General features: G+C 38.8%; 1 protein-coding gene and 1 long non-coding RNA gene across 5 annotated transcripts in view; one reads left to right on the top strand and one right to left on the bottom strand.

Annotated features, from left to right (window-relative positions):
- LOC144791082 (disintegrin and metalloproteinase domain-containing protein 9-like) overlaps nt 1-12,691 on the top strand; it is a 2,835,950-nt gene that overhangs the window by 2,643,958 nt on the left and 179,301 nt on the right. The window lies entirely within an intron of this gene.
- On the bottom strand, nt 717-1,381 carry LOC144791078 (uncharacterized). Its single transcript, XR_013602294.1, has 4 exons — nt 1,209-1,381; nt 1,025-1,096; nt 843-935; nt 717-762 (listed from the first exon to the last, which is right to left on the bottom strand). It is a non-coding gene; the product is annotated as an uncharacterized LOC144791078 (long non-coding RNA).

Raw genomic sequence — 12,691 nt, 5'->3', positions numbered from 1 at the left:
AGAGATTCATCCCAAAAATTATCCATGTCATCTTGAATTTCAATCTCCAAAAGAGAGAGTTTCCCAGGGACCAGAAAGGACTGGGTATCAGATACTTATCAAAAAGGATTCCTTTCTGTGTATTACTCTTTTAGTTGGTGACCATGAGGCCTACACATTAAAGTCAATGACCTTTGGTTTGTAACTGTGACACTGGACAAGTATTGGTACTCCACACTAGAATATCTTTTTTTGTTACTCTCAAAATTTATTTTCGTAAGATAACATTTATACTCAATAAAACCATATCTTAAAAATGCATTCAATATATACTTTGATGGGGTGCTCTGGTACAATCTTATATATGCTATCTAACAATTCCGATTTACGGTGTCTATCTCAGAGTCACACACAATTTAAAATCATATACTTTCATGATTGAAACTTAAACACTAAACAAATACATTTCAAATATATTAAAAAGTCCCACTGTCGACGCGTTTCGGTGCGTTGGTTACAATTATGGCACCTTCCTCAGGACGGACGAAGATTAAAATTTTTTTCACTTCTTTCTAGAAAAGAGAATGCATGTAATTAATACATTATTGCTATAGAGAGTTGATTCTAGTTGTGGACTGTTCTAGTGGTGTTCCCTATTTACATAATACTTGCCCTTACTTGAAGTGTAGGGGTTGGTGTCCTATGAATTTTCAGGACGACTGTTTCTCCTTTTAACTTTGTGATTTAAACCACTTGCATCATAATCAGTGGAGTCAAGGAATTCTACGAGAAAGAGCATGGAATTATTTACCATACTATTGAGACTTACAACCTGTTTTCGTACATCTCACAGAGTCACTTACTATTAAAAAGTCTGGTTGACACATATTCAATGGTGTCTTAAAGCAGGTACGTCTTTTAATATGCACCTTCTGTAATTGGTTATCTTGCCGTGCCTGTAGAGTACACAGATAATGCTATATATTTGGAATAGTGATGTCTTAACACTAGTGTTTATTTTCGAGATTATCATCCATATACATACCGATTGGTTTTACGCCTAGTGATAACCTTCAGGCTGTCCTTCCCTGCACCTTCTTGAGTGATGTCTTGGTGCCTATGCCAAAATAACATAACATTCTGTTTTGGTGTGCAAGTATGCATGGGTCATAAGTTTATCGTCTACCTGTCCATTAGTTCTATATAAATTGGAGAGGTTACATACATACCGATTAGGGGCTGCAGTTTCCCTTGGCATCCTGGAAAAGGGACAACACTATCTCCTTTTCTTTAAGCGCTGTTAGCCACACTGTTGGTTTTGGGGATATTTTTATTTCTATCTTCTCCCAACCTGTACGATGAAAAATCATATTAAGTGTGGTTTTATTTAGATCCTCACATTTAAGGTTACTGTTGCATATTCAAATACTTTTATATCCCATTAGTGCCGAGTTGACTGATGGCAAATATGGTTTCTACTCTCCTTGCCGCTATTGGTGTATTAATGCAGTCCCGGAGTAAGCTCGGGTATTTGTCTGGGATATCCAATACAGCTATTCGAAAAAACAGACTTGATTCTCATTGCTGTACTGTTGTCTTTCGGTACGCTGCTGAATGCACCCCCTCGCTGGAACACGTGCTCTCGATAAATTACGAAGCTATTATCTTAAGATTAAAAAGCTGTAATCTTTCAGTTCAAAGATGGAAAGCCGGGGCTTTCTCTTTCCATTGTAATGTTAAAACCTTTAGACCAACTACCGGTTGCAGCCCTTCACTATGACACGCATTCAATACAAATAACAGAGCTGTGGCCTTTAGGTTTACAAAACTACCCCCCTCGGGTTTGAAATATTTCGAGTGCTCCCTGTTATCCAAAGCATTCTATCTGTCTTAATAGGGTAGCGTCAAAACCACGAGTCCTTACCTTCCGATTTTAGAATCTCGGCGAGCTTGCTTGTTGCGACGTTCTGCCTTCACCGGAACTGGTGAGGGCAGTCGGTCTCGCGGGCTTTAAATACCCCTTGAGTTCATTAATTGGATGCTTAATGCTCCCTTAATTGGCATTTAACATTCAATTACGGCAAACGTTTGTCAGCGCCATGTTTGTAGTTTTAGTTTGGAAACCAATTGGGGACTACAGGGTCGCGTGTTCGATCCCAGGTCTCCCTTTGTAGATTTTCGATCTAATTCTTTGGCTCATACCGCCTTATTTTATAAGTTGTCCCTTCTACTCTCATTATTATTGTTTAATGCCTCCTAATACATGCTCCGGCATTTCGTCAACTTTTCAATCGTTGACAATTATAGATGCAAGTTGATACGCGCCATTTTCGTAGTTTATTCTACAAAGTTCTGTTAGCGGACTACACAATCACTGAATTCATACTCGCTCTCTTTTTTGCAGGCTATTTATCTTTTGACCCTATACTTTTCGGAATACTATTAAATTAGATTTCGGCTAACATCAGGATATTTATGGAGTGCTTCTTTGTGCGCTCCTCAACACTCTGCGGTGGTACAAGTTGTTACCCTAAAAAGAACGTAATTTTGGTATTTTCTTATAATCCATCATATTCCATATTCTTTTATAAAACTAGAGATACAATCCTAATAATACCAATAGTGCTATGTTTCTATCACATGCAGTACTTTTGATGGCAATATCCAACATAACAATCATAACAATGCGAATGGGAAAAAGTGCTATGTTTCTGTCGCATACCGTGCTCCTGGTGGCAGTATCCAGCACAACTTGTGTCTTTTACATCATTTCTTACATAAACACATACACAGTAGCTGTAATGCCTTGCAGCTGTTTAATGCTACTTTGATTGCCTTGACTGACTTAAGTTCTCATCATAATTCCTGTTATCACATTATATGCTATTATAACCCCCCCCCTTTTTTTTTAAATTAACTTGACCAAGCGAACCTTAATTCAAGTCGTGCTAATGCAACTATTTATCGGGGGGATAATTTCAGGTATTTTTATGGCTATCATTTTATTCTTCGGGTGTCAGTGGTACAAAAATCTACCACACTATCTGATCATTCTGTCCCATTCCTCTCGACCATTTAGTCCTAAATAGTAGGATTTGAATTCGGACATATAGAACTGTTCTCTCTGTTTTCGTTTTTTGTTCAAATCACCTCCTCTTACTGAGATCTTAATCTTTTCTAAAATAAACCACTTGATTTCATCCATATTGTGGTTTTCAGATATCCAATGCTCCACCAAAGGGGCGTTCTTTCTTTGATTTCTTATTGCAGATCGATGTTCAGTGAGCCGTAGGCGCATTTCGCGTCCGGTTTCACCAATGTAGCATTTGTTACATGGACACAACATAAGGTACACTACATTAGTAGTACGACAGTTGACATGTTCTTTCATCCAATGGGTTATACCATTGATTTCCAGTTTGTCGGTCTTGATGATGTTCTTGCAATGTGAGCAAGACCCGCATGGCAGGTTGCCCCTGATGGGACTATTGTTTACAACACTTCTTTGTCCCCCAATTTTTGGTTCTTTAAAAGTATGCACTAGATGATTCCTTATGGTCTTATTCCTCCTGTATGCATATGTGGGTTTTGCCATTGGTGTCATCCCTCCTTTGTTTAATATGCTCCAATTCTTATTAATCAGGTTTTTTACCTTATTGCTAAAACCGTTATAATCTGATACCATAATAATATCATCATTGCGGTCATTTGTTTTTGTAAATGTCTCAAACAGGCTGTCCCGGTTATAGTACTTGGCCCGTTTGTATGCTTGTTTTATTAGGCGCTTTGGGTATCCTCTCTGTGCAAGCTTGTTTTTTAAGGTGGCTGCATGTTTTTCATAACTGGTTCTTTTGCTGCAATTTCGCCTAATTCGTAGGAATTGGCTGAACGGTATCCCGTCTTTCTGGCATTTGGGGTGGTAGCTTGTATGGTGAAGTAAGGTATTGCGGTCCGTAGGCTTTACAAACAATTCTACGTTGAGCGCTCCCTCTTTTTCGTGGATCTTAATGTCTAAGAAGTCTACTTCTGATTGACTTTTATTAGAAGTGAACTTGAGGTTTGAATAACCGCAATTGAGCCACTCTAGGAAGGTATCTAGTTCCCTTTCTGGACCGTCCCAAATAAAGAAGATGTCGTCTATGAATCTAGACCAGCACTTCACATTCTCAAAGAAGGGACACATTTCGTTGTAAATATGTTGGGTCTCAAATCTCCCTACATAAAGGCATGCCAGGCTGGGAGCACATGTGGCTCCCATACTGGTGCCCTTGATCTGGCAGTAATAATCATGCTTGAATAAGAAGATGTTATTTTTCAGAATTATGTCAATACATTCTATAATGAATGTATTTTGTGCAGTAAGGTCACCATCTTCATTTCCTAAAATGTCCTTCATCATTTTCACAGTGTCCTCTTGCGAGATATTCGTATATAATGCTTCAATATCCAAGCATACTAACCATTGGGTGTCTTTGTTGAATACTATCCCCTCTATTTTAGAAATCATATGGGTAGTATCTTTTATATATGAGGGTAATTGTGTGACCAAAGGCTGAATAAAATGGTCCACATATTTGCTGAGAGGCTCAGTCAAAGATTCAATTCCTGACACAATAGGGCGCATTGGAGGGTCTTCCAAATTTGTATGCACCTTAGGCAGCCCATATAGTGCTGGGACTTTAGGGTTTTCGTTTATTAAGAATCGATATTCCTCCTCACATATAATGTTGTTTCAATCATGAAAGTATATGATTTTAAATTGTGTGTGACTCTGAGATAGACACCGTAAATCGGAATTGTTAGATAGCATATATAAGATTGTACCAGAGCACCCCATCAAAGTATGTATTGAATGCATTTTTAAGATATGGTTTTATTGAGTATAAATGTTTTCATACGAAAATAAATTTTGAGAGTAACAAAAAAAGATATTCTAGTGTGGAGTACCAATACTTGTCCAGTGTCACAGTTACAAACCAAAGGTCATTGACTTTAATGTGTAGGCCTCATGGTCACCAACTAAAAGAGTAATACACAGAAAGGAATCCTTTTTGATAAGTATCTGATACCCAGTCCTTTCTGGTCCCTGGGAAACTCTCTCTTTTGGAGATTGAAATTCAAGATGACATGGATAAGTATCTTGAATTTCAATAAATATCATTGAAATTTCAAATGAAATTTCCTTGGTCTCCTCATTTTGATTCATTTTAATTTCAAATGTCTTGCTGTAAATTGCAGAAAAAAGTAATCACTTTCAATTATCGTTTTTAGTAATACATAACATAAAAGTAGCTTAATCAAGTATTTAGTTCTTTAAAATTAATTGGGCAGTGTATAGTATCAGGCAGGAACTAGAAATATAAAGCACTGCATGTGATGAAGCCTATCTTAATCCATACTTATAACAGAAGGACTGTAAATAACTAACAGAAAACATTTTCCAAATTATCTTAAAGTGTACAACATAGTTCCCCTTACAAATTAACAACTCACCTTTTTGAAAGTAGAAGAGTAAGTACTGTGTAATTCAAAGTCCAGAAATTGAGCACCCAAAATTCCTCTCAAAAGTACCTCAGACAGGAGTATCACAAAATGGGCGTGTTTTCCTCTCATTTAAGATATATACATAACCAATCAAACTTCATCACACACAAATTCAAAACTAAAGTAATATTTTGATTGGTTCTAAATTTCAATACTTTCAAATGTGTTTTCCCCATGCAGCTTTCCATAGGACATTTAGACACGGCTACAGCCCGAATGGATGAATGGAATTACACCAAAGTTGGCAAAATGATAGGTACTGGTATGTAGTAGGGCCTTTTATATATTTCTTTGTAATTGGTCCAGTTGTTTTTATGAAAAGCAACTTAAAAAAAACATATATATCAATAGGCGCGCTCCGAGCGCTCACCGGTACGCGTACCGGGGAGCGCACCCGGCGCGCTACGGGGGTGCGCGAGCGGAAAGCTGATTGGCTGTCGGATGTCTGTCAACATTCTTAACAGTCCGGAGAGTCCGCCATCTTGTGTCTCGGGAAAATCGAGACACCTGAGGTGGAAAAAAAAGGGGGAAATGATTGAAAGGGGGCAGGGTAGACACCCCCTGACCCCCTAGGTTTTTTGAGGGAGGCTTAGAAGGTCCCTGAAGGGCCCAAAAACTATTTTTTTTTAAATGTTCGCGGGGTAAGCGCAGGGTGCGTTCTCAGGTGCGCTCTCCGGTACGCGCACCCTGAGCGCACCACGGGGAAAAACAGTGTAAAAAAATAGAGTAAAAAAATAATGTAGAGTGTTTAGAGGTAAGTTAGCTCTAAAAAGAGCTGTTGTGTTATGTGGGTGTTTTTTGTACCTACAAGTAGGTACCAATGCAGAGTCTCAAATTCAAGAGGAAGACTCTATTCCCCTCATCTGTAAAATGTACACCATCTCTCCTATAGATGCCTTGCATGTTGTAACGCAAGTTGTTGTGGTATATGGAACCCATACCATAGTCTCTGAGGAAAGCAGAAACAGTTTTATTCACATGTTTCCTTGCTTTCTCAATCTGTGGACAAAATTGGTTGGACCAGTCCCATTTTTGCCTTTGGCATATATTAGAAAATACCAAGGCAGTTTTTGGAAAAAGTTACATCAATTGCCCAAAGATGTCCTTTAAAAGCATTTCCAGACCTACCCCAGTCAAAGTGCCTAGGTCATTTCCACCACAGTGCACAATTATAAGGTCAGGGTGTGGGTGTGGAAGATGCATACAGGATTTTATCAATGGTATCAATTGGTGACTTCTTAATCCTCTCTGTCCAATCCACACAATGTCCACATTTGGTAAATCAAGGTTGTAAATTCCTCTGTTGCTTGCAAATTTTTCACTCCAGAAGACATAGCTATGACCCACAAACCAGACTTTTGGCATCTTGACGGTAGATGTGCTTCTATTCAGATGAGTTGTGGAAATGAAATGGCAGTTTGATTATGATAAAAAGTGGTTGAGATTCAGTGCACTTGAAAAACCAGAAATGATTGGTGCTTTCTTAAAAATCTCCACTAAAAATTAGGGTGCATGCTTTTTATTTTTAAAGAAGTCATTTCAATGGTTGAGAAAAAGTAATTTAAAGAAACATTGCATTTGATTAGCTAGTACATTGAGAGGTCAAACACCCTTGATGGATTATTTTGCAACATAGTATGATGGGTGAATGTTATGTGAGTTTCAAAGTGTTCAAATGTACAACCAATTAAAATGTGCAGTTTGGTTTTGAATTTGTGTGGGAAGAATTTTCATTGGTTATGTACAAGAATATGGGTCTGAAATGAGAAAGAATCTGTGCCATTATTCTGAGGCTCCAGTGAAGGAAGCATTATTCAGAGATTCTGCTTAAGAAAATCTGTTGTGTGTGACTGACACTGTTCTACATATTTCAAAGCATTTTTAAAGGTGAGTAATGATTCTTTTAAAAAGATAGAGTGCTGTATGCAGTATGGGGAAGATTAAGAAGCAGATTCTGCTTATTTTTTCCTGCATTGTGTGTCATGTTTTTTTGTAATGCTGTTTAAAAAATTGAATGGTGCATATTGGAAATGTATTTTGTAAATGAGTTAGGTTTCTGCTTTGTTTTGTAGTGGTCATTTAAATGGGCTGTGCTCTGTGTTAAAAACGATTTATTATGGAAAATCTTTTCTGGTAAAAAGTCTGGCTTTTAAATTTTGGTCAAGGATTACATTGAGTGTCTGTGTGAAATAAGGAACTATGGTTTCACATTTTTCAATAATGTCACCTGTGTGTGCTGACAGTTTGCCTCTCTTAGCTTAAAGGGTACTCTGTGCCTGTGTGTCATATGTACTAGTAGGGAATGTTCTTGTTTGTTGAAATGAAATGTGCCTAAGATCACACTGTGAGTCAAGCATGATTTTAAATGGATCTGGGTGAATAATTTGCTTAGTTGATGTGTATTCTTAAAGTCAGTTAGGCTTTAGCATATGTACTAGTAGGGAATCTTAGGCAGCATGTTTGTTAGGCCTCTTACTTCAGAAATAGGCTCTAAGCTGTGCAATCAAGATCCAGGGTGTGCCTTTGAAATGAAAAAGGAATGTTATGTCTTGCTTATGTATATGTGGTCTGTTTTGTGCCAGTAGACACAGTGAAATAGTATGAGCAGACACACACATATTGCATGCAGAGACAGGCATGGTAGATTACATGTAACATCCTGGTCATGTGCCTAAGATCACACTGTGAGTCAAGCATGATTTTAAATGGATCTGGGTGAATAATTTGCTTAGTTGATGTGTATTCTTAAAGTCAGTTAGGGTTTAGCATATGTACTAGTAGGGAATCTTAGGCAGTATGTCTGTTGGGCCTCTTACTTCAGAAATAGGCTCTAAGCTGTGCAATCAAGATCCAGGGTGTGCCTTTGAAATAAAAAAAAGGAATGTTATGTCTTGCTTATATATATGTGGTCTGTTATTTGCGAGTAGACACAGTGAAATAGTATGAGCAGACACACGCATATTGAATGCAGAGACAGGCATGGTAGATTACATGTAACATCCTGGTGATGTGCCTACGATCACACTGTGAGTCAAGCATGTACCATTTCTGTCTCTGCAAACAGTATGTGTGTCTCTGCCTAAGATCACACTGATGGGTGAATCAAGCTTCACTCACAGTGTGATCTTAGGCACATGATCAGAATGTTACATATAATGTACCATGTCTGTCTCTGCAAACAGTATGTGGGTCTCTGCCTAAGATCACACTGATGGGTGAATCAAGCTTCACTCACAGTGTGTTCTTAGGCACATGATCAGAATGTTACATATAATGTACCATGTTTGTCTCTGCCAATAGTATGTTTGTCTCTGCGTAAGATCACAGTGATGGGTAAATCAAGCTTCACTCACAGTGTGTACTTAGGCACATGATCAGAATGTTACATATAATCTACCATGTCTGTCTCTGCAAACAGTATGTGTGTCTCTGCGTAAGATCACACTGATGGATGAATCAAGCTTCACTCACAGTGTGTTCTTAGGCACATAATCAGAATGTTACATATAATGTACTATGTCTGTCTCTGCCAACAGTATGTGTGTCTCTGCCTAAGATCACACTGATGGATGAATCAAGCTTCACTCACATTGTGATCTTAGGCACATGATCAGAATGTTACATATAATGTACCATGTCTGTCTCTGCAAACAGTATGTGTGTCTATGCCTAAGATCACACTGATGGATGAATCAAGCTTCACTCACAGTGTGTTCTTAGGCACATGATCAGAATGTTACATATAATGTACCATGTCTGTCTCTGCCAACAGTATGTGTGTCTCTGCCTAAGATTACACTGATGGATGAATCAAGCTTCACTCACAGTGTGATCTTAGGCACATGATCAGAATGTTACATATAATGTACCATGTCTGTCTCTGCAAACAGTATGTGTGTCTCTGCCTAAGATCACACTGATGGATGAATCAAGCTTCACTCACAGTGTGATCTTAGGCACATGATCAGAATGTTACATATAATCTATCATTTCTGTCTCTGCCAACAGTATGTGTGTCTCTGCCTAAGATCACACTGATGGATGAATCAAGCTTCACTCACAGTGTGATCTTAGGCACATGATCAGAATGTTACATATAATGTACCATGTCTGTCTCTGCAAACAGTATGTGTGTCTCTGCCTAAGATCACACTGATGGATGAAACAAGCTTCACTCACAGTGTGATCTTAGGCACATGATCAGAATGTTACATATAATGTACCATGTTTGTCTCTGCCAACAGTATGTGTGTCTCTGCGTAAGATCACACTGATGGGTGAATCAAGCTTCACTCACAGTGTGATCTTAGGCACATGATCAGAATGTTACATATAATGTACTATGTCTGTCTCTGCAAACAGTATGTGTGTCTCTGCCTAAGATCACACTGATAGATGAATCAAGCTTCCCTCACAGTGTGATCTTAGGCACATGATCAGAATGTTAAATATAATGTACCATGTCTGTCTCTGCAAACAGTATGTGTGTCTCTGCCTAAGATCACACTGATGGATGAATCAAGCTTCACTCACAGTGTGATCTTAGGCTCATGATCAGAATGTTACATATAATGTACCATGTCTGACTCTGCAAACAGTATGTGTGTCTCTGCCTAAGATCACACTGATGGATGAATCAAGCTTCACTCACAGTGTGATCTTAGGCACATGATCAGAATGTTACATATAATGTACCATGTCTGTATCTGCAAACAGTATGTGTGTCTCTGCCTAAGATCACACTGATGGATGAATAAAGCTTCACTCACAGTGTGATCTTAGGCACATGATCAGAATGTTACATATAATGTACCATGTGTGTCTCTGCCAACAGCATGTGTGTCTCTGCGTAAGATCACACTGATGGGTGAATCAAGCCTCGCTCACAGTGTGATCTTAGGCACATGATCAGAATGTTACATATAATGTACTATGTCTGTCTCTGTAAACAGTATGTGTGTCTCTGTCTAAGATCACACTGATGGATGAATCAAGCTTCACTCACAGTGTGATCTTAGGCACATGATCAGAATGTTACATATAATGTACCATGTCTGTATCTGCAAACAGTATGTGTGTCTATGCCTAAGATCACACTGATGGATGAATCAAGCTTCACTCACAGTGTGTTCTTAGGCACATGATCAGAATGTTACATATAATGTACCATGTCTGTCTCTGCCAACAGTATGTGTGTCTCTGCCTAAGATTACACTGATGGATGAATCAAGCTTCACTCACAGTGTGATCTTAGGCACATGATCAGAATGTTACATATAATGTACCATGTCTGTCTCTGCAAACAGTATGTGTGTCTCTGCCTAAGATCACACTGATGGATGAATCAAGCTTCACTCACAGTGTGATCTTAGGCACATGATCAGAATGTTACATATAATCTATCATTTCTGTCTCTGCCAACAGTATGTGTGTCTCTGCCTAAGATCACACTGATGGATGAATCAAGCTTCACTCACAGTGTGATCTTAGGCACATGATCAGAATGTTACATATAATGTACCATGTCTGTCTCTGCAAACAGTATGTGTGTCTCTGCCTAAGATCACACTGATGGATGAAACAAGCTTCACTCACAGTGTGATCTTAGGCACATGATCAGAATGTTACATATAATGTACCATGTTTGTCTCTGCCAACAGTATGTGTGTCTCTGCGTAAGATCACACTGATGGGTGAATCAAGCTTCACTCACAGTGTGATCTTAGGCACATGATCAGAATGTTACATATAATGTACTATGTCTGTCTCTGCAAACAGTATGTGTGTCTCTGCCTAAGATCACACTGATAGATGAATCAAGCTTCCCTCACAGTGTGATCTTAGGCACATGATCAGAATGTTAAATATAATGTACCATGTCTGTCTCTGCAAACAGTATGTGTGTCTCTGCCTAAGATCACACTGATGGATGAATCAAGCTTCACTCACAGTGTGATCTTAGGCTCATGATCAGAATGTTACATATAATGTACCATGTCTGACTCTGCAAACAGTATGTGTGTCTCTGCCTAAGATCACACTGATGGATGAATCAAGCTTCACTCACAGTGTGATCTTAGGCACATGATCAGAATGTTACATATAATGTACCATGTCTGTATCTGCAAACAGTATGTGTGTCTCTGCCTAAGATCACACTGATGGATGAATAAAGCTTCACTCACAGTGTGATCTTAGGCACATGATCAGAATGTTACATATAATGTACCATGTGTGTCTCTGCCAACAGCATGTGTGTCTCTGCGTAAGATCACACTGATGGGTGAATCAAGCCTCGCTCACAGTGTGATCTTAGGCACATGATCAGAATGTTACATATAATGTACTATGTCTGTCTCTGTAAACAGTATGTGTGTCTCTGTCTAAGATCACACTGATGGATGAATCAAGCTTCACTCACAGTGTGATCTTAGGCACATGATCAGAATGTTACATATAATGTACCATGTCTGTATCTGCAAACAGTATGTGTGTCTATGCCTAAGATCACACTGATGGATGAATCAAGCTTCACTCACAGTGTGTTCTTAGGCACATGATCAGAATGTTACATATAATGTACCATGTCTGTCTCTGCCAACAGTATGTGTGTCTCTGCCTAAGATTACACTGATGGATGAATCAAGCTTCACTCACAGTGTGATCTTAGGCACATGATCAGAATGTTACATATAATGTACCATGTCTGTCTCTGCAAACAGTATGTGTGTCTCTGCCTAAGATCACACTGATGGATGAATCAAGCTTCACTCACAGTGTGATCTTAGGCACATGATCAGAATGTTACATATAATCTATCATTTCTGTCTCTGCCAACAGTATGTGTGTCTCTGCCTAAGATCACACTGATGGATGAATCAAGCTTCACTCACAGTGTGATCTTAGGCACATGATCAGAATGTTACATATAATGTACCATGTCTGTCTCTGCAAACAGTATGTGTGTCTCTGCCTAAGATCACACTGATGGATGAAACAAGCTTCACTCACAGTGTGATCTTAGGCACATGATCAGAATGTTACATATAATGTACCATGTTTGTCTCTGCCAACAGTATGTGTGTCTCTGCGTAAGATCACACTGATGGGTGAATCAAGCTTCACTCACAGTGTGATCTTAGGCACATGATCAGAATGTTACATATAA

Source organism: Lissotriton helveticus, chromosome 11, assembly GCF_964261635.1.
Source record: "Lissotriton helveticus chromosome 11, aLisHel1.1, whole genome shotgun sequence".
Taxonomy (NCBI): Eukaryota; Metazoa; Chordata; class Amphibia; order Caudata; family Salamandridae; genus Lissotriton; species Lissotriton helveticus.
Note: the sequence above shows the minus strand (reverse complement) of the source record. Positions and strands in the feature narration are given on the sequence as shown.